The sequence below is a fragment of the Phaseolus vulgaris genome, chromosome 4, assembly GCF_051622355.1.
Source record: "Phaseolus vulgaris cultivar YP4 chromosome 4, ASM5162235v1, whole genome shotgun sequence".
Taxonomy (NCBI): domain Eukaryota; kingdom Viridiplantae; phylum Streptophyta; class Magnoliopsida; order Fabales; family Fabaceae; genus Phaseolus; species Phaseolus vulgaris.
In genome coordinates, this window is record NC_143501.1 from 6,618,980 (window position 1) to 6,623,953 (window position 4,974).

Consider the following 4,974-nt stretch of genomic DNA (forward strand, 5'->3'; position numbering starts at 1 on the left):
AATGGTTACAACACTGGCCAGGGAGTAAGCAATACATTACAGAGAGACAAATATCTGACCACTGCGCGCTAGTGCTAAAATCAAACGTGGCTGATTGGGGTCCAAAACCTTTTAGGTTTCTTGACATTTGGCAGGAAAATAAAGAGTTTGAAGATTTTGTTAGAAGTAAGTGGGACAGTTACTTGGTCCAAGGTAACGAAATCATGGTACTAAAAGAGAAACTGAAAATGCTGAAGAGTGACCTCAAAGGCTGGAATAAAGATGTTTTTGGGTTTACTGATAAGCTAAAACATGAGACCTTGAGGAAAATACAAGAGTTGGATTCGAGAGACGATGAAGACGGTTTGGATGAAAACAGGATCATAGAAAGAAGAGAGCTCTTGAGCCAGTTACAGGTTATAAATGAGAGAAATGAATCCCTTCTACATCAAAAATCAAGAGCATTGTGGATTAAGCAAGGGGACTCGAACTCCAAGTTTTTTCATGCTTCTATTAAATGGAGGAGAATGAGGAATGAGATAAGAGGAGTTAATTGTAATACATCTGGGAACTGGGTGGAAGAACCAAACAAGGTAAAAGAGATGGTGTTGGAGTTCTACAAAAAGAAGATGTCGGCTACCGAAGATATTGGAGTTAGGTTGGATAATGTGGTCTTCAAGGAGATATCCGAATCTGAAAATAGGTTTTTGACAGATCCGTTTGATGACAAAGAAATAAAGGAAGCCATCTGGAATTGTGATAGTCAAAAAAGCCCTGGCCCAGATGGTGTAACTTTTAGCTTCATTAAAAATAATTGGAGTTTTTTAGAAAAAGACATGATGGGGGCCGTAAAATCCTTTCATAAAGTTGGGACGATTCCAAAGGGTTGTAATGCTTCTTTCATAACGTTGATCCCTAAGTTAGAGAATCCCCAGTCCCTTGAAGAGTACAGACCTATATCTCTTGTTGGTTGTCTGTACAAAATTTTGTCAAAAGTGCTAGCAAATAGGATTAAAAAGGTCATCGAGAATGTGATAGATGGTTCGCAATCAGCTTTTCTGTCTAAAAGAGGTTTGTTAGACAGTGTCCTCGTAATGAATGAGGTTGTGGACGACTTGAAAAAAAGGAGGAAAAGTGGGGTGATCGTGAAACTTGACTTTGAGAAGGCGTATGATTCGGTAAGGTGGGAATTCTTATTTTATATGATGGGAAGACTAGGGTTTTGTGGGAAATGGGTTCAGTGGATTAGAGCTTGCCTTGAATCAGCTACAGTTTCGGTCTTGGTAAATGGTAGCCCGACAAAGGAATTCAAACCAACTAGAGGTCTCAGACAAGGGGATCCGCTGGCACCGTTCTTGTTCCTGATTGTTGCTCAAGGCTTAGCTGGGTTAGTAAAACAAGCGACAAGAAAAAATTTGCTCTCAGGTGTCAAAATATGGGATAAAAAGGTGGAGGTGAATTTACTACAATTTGCGGATGACACCCTTTTTGTATGTGAATCAAATGTCCAGAATATTATGTGCATCAAGGCTATTTTAAGATGTTTTGAATTAAGCTCGGGTCTTAAAGTAAATTTCCATAAGAGCAAGATTGGGGCAATTGGAGTAGATAGGTACGAGGTGAAAATGTTTTCAGAAATACTCCATTGCAGTCTAATGGATATACCGTTCACCTACTTAGGCCTACCTATTGGTGGCAACCCAGCTAGGTGTGCTCTTTGGGAACCAGTGTTATCCAAGATAAGAAAGAAACTGTCCGTATGGAAGGGTAGGAATCTATCGTTTGCGGGAAGAGTTTGTCTCATAAAATCTGTTATCAATGCCGTACCACTCTTCTTTTTATCTTTCTTTAAAGCCCTAACTGGAGTGTGTAAGGAAATTATTAAATTACAGAGGAAGTTTCTGTGGGGGTGGGGATCGGAAGGGAGGAAAATCGCTTGGACGAGCTGGGAAAATATTTGTAAAGCGAAAGAGGAGGGAGGCCTAGGAATTAGACATATTGACTTGTTTAATAAGGCTCTCTTGGCTAAGTGGTTATGGAGATTACATTCCACAGAGGGCGGACTCTGGAAGGAGGTGTTGGAATCCAAATACGATCTGAGAGGGTTGTCGAACTTACATGCACCAAAACGAAGTAGGCTTACATCAAGGTGGTGGACTGACATATGTAAAGTGGGTCTATCAAACGAAGGAGACAATTGGCTTAATCAGAATACAACCTGGAAAATAGGATCAGGGGATAAAATCAAATTTTGGGAAGATAAATGGCTAGAAATTGGTCAACTTAAAGCAAGGTACGAAAGAATGTACAACAATTATGTGCTTAAAGATAAGAATATTGAAAGTTTTGGTAGTTGGAACACAGACAGATGGGAGTGGAAGTTCAACTGGAGAAGGGAATGGTTCGAGTGGGAGAAGAATATGGTGGAGGATTTTATGTCTTTAATATCATTGGTGATAATTCAACCTGAAAAGGAGGATGTAAGGTTATGGAATGACCCTCCATCATACACTTTCTCGGTTAAATCTGCTTATAATAAGTTAGTTGATCACAGGCCTGTGGGGGAATCAGTGTTCGGTTCTCTTTGGAGTCTGAAGGTTCTGCCCTCAGCTATGTTTTATGTGTGGAGAGCCCTCTCAAATAGGATCGCGACAAAACATAATCTGAGTAAAAGGGGTGTCTCTCTAAGTGACACTTTATGTGCTTTATGCGAAAAGGAAGAGGAGACAACCACACACATTCTCCTTTCATGTAGGGAATCAAGTAAAGTGTGGAATTTGTGTTTTAGCTGGATGGGAATTAGTTCGGTGAACCACAATGAGTTGCATCATCATTATGAACAATTCTCTAGTATTTGCTTTAACAAGGAAGGCAATAGACTTTGGAAGAGTCTTTGGGTTTCAATTGTATGGAGTATATGGAAGCATAGAAACAGGGTCACTTTTAACCAAGCAAAGGTAGATGCAGAGGAAGTCTTCACTATGGCACAAGTACAATCATGGGCTTGGATGAAACATAAAGATAAGAAGGTCACTTTCTCCTTTTCAGACTGGATTTTATCCCCATTAACCTGTGTCAATATGGTAACAAGGTAAATGCAGTTTTTCACTTGTTTATTGGTGTGTTCAATCCATATATATTTTGCTGTTATGGTTTCTTTGCTTTTTGCTTTGTGTGGAGGGGAAGGTTGTTTTTTATGCAGGTCAGTCGTGGGGAGCAGGGTTGTGTGGAGGGGAAGTTTGTTTTTTATGCAAGGTGTTTGGGTCAACCAACTGTGGTAGACTAGTGCTGGGCATTGCAACACTTTTTCATCTGTTCGGTACAGGATGCTGGAATTTCTGCTTAGGAAGCTTGGAGCCCGATGCTGCAGCCAAGTGGGGTCGAATGTTGGGTGCACAAAGTTCATTTGGATGGAGCATACCATTTGCATCTGGTGCAAAGGCTAGAACAGTTTGGGCAACATCCTGTGGCAATGAGCTGCTGGTAGTGTTACTAGTTTTTGACAATGGTTGTTTCCAAGGTAGTGGTACTGGTTTTTGGGAAGATCTTCATAGCTATGGTTTTTTACAATTTAAAATACATTTGTTGAAGTAATAGAAGTGGTGTAAGGAGGCAGATTGTATAGGAATTGAATTGGTATGTAGAAGGACTAGTGCTCTTGATGCTGTTGAAGGTAAAACAGAATTGGGAATGCTGGTTTGGTATGGATGACGGTTCGGGATGGTATGCAGGAGATGAACCAGCATCATATGTTATGATGATTAGGGGAGATTGTTGGTTTGATGAGGAAGCTGGTGTTGGATGTTGGAGGCTGGTTTGTAGATTAAAGGTGCTCTAAGGCCAAAAACCTCGTTTTACAAGCAATGCTTAAACCAATGCAGGGGAATTTTACAACTCCTATGAAGCCCAACTATACCAGAAGCATACGAAGTAGATGTGATTTATGGCCAAAGGAACAGTTAGGAATGAGAGATGCAGATTCGCTAGAATATGTGGCATAAATTACTGGAACAAAAAGATAAAATGCTGGAACAAAAAGGCAGTGTATGTGGGGACTCATGTTGACCTAGGTTTTTGAAAGGTGTTTGGGCAAGCTGCTGTTTATTACGCAGCTTTATGCCACTTTTTTATCTTCTTTTTATACTTGTTTGTTGGTTTTTGTATAAGGGTTGGGATACCCCTGAAGTATCCCCTTAATTTATTTAATTCTTTGCTGAAAAAAAAAAAAAAAAAAAAAAAAAAAAACCAGACACCAACTAAAAAAGGAAAAGAAGCATAATGCGATTTTGTAAAAACTCAGGTCCAAATCTTTACTTGCATCAAAGCGTAAAGTTATTTCAACTTGACTTATTTTATTTTTAAAAAAAATGTAACTTAATTTGATTAATTTTGAGTGGGTGAATTGACTTATTAAAACATGATCTTTCAACTTATTTTATATATATTTATTGAAGCATGATAAAAAAAAATAAAACTGTAAATCTCTGTATAATTCGAGAAACAAATAAATTAAACATTTAAATCATTTAAAAATTAGCAGAAAAAAACAGCATTGAGTCAAAGTTGTACCGAACTTTAGAAGAAAATTTCTGCAACTGAATTTCTTATCTTGTACTATTTTACTCTGTTCATTCTTTAACGTGTATGTGTTAGACATAACTTAAGAGACACATTTTTGAATTATGAGGACTTTAACTTCCATAAAGATGAAACAAGATGAGTTAATAAGACATTGAATTAAGTCAATAAAAGTTATTAGGGTTTGGTTATAGGTGAGAGGGGTTTGAACAATGATGATGAACTTCATCACTCCAAATTTATCTTTATTTTGACCTGAAATCACGTTATTTTACGGTTTATAACAAAATAAAAATCACTTCCAATGTCAAGTCAATGAACTCTTTTTGAAGCCTTTTGCTTTTGTTTTTTTATATTTTTGTTTTGCTGACAATGCCACCATTCAACAAAGCCTATGGAAGATAGATTATAATAATA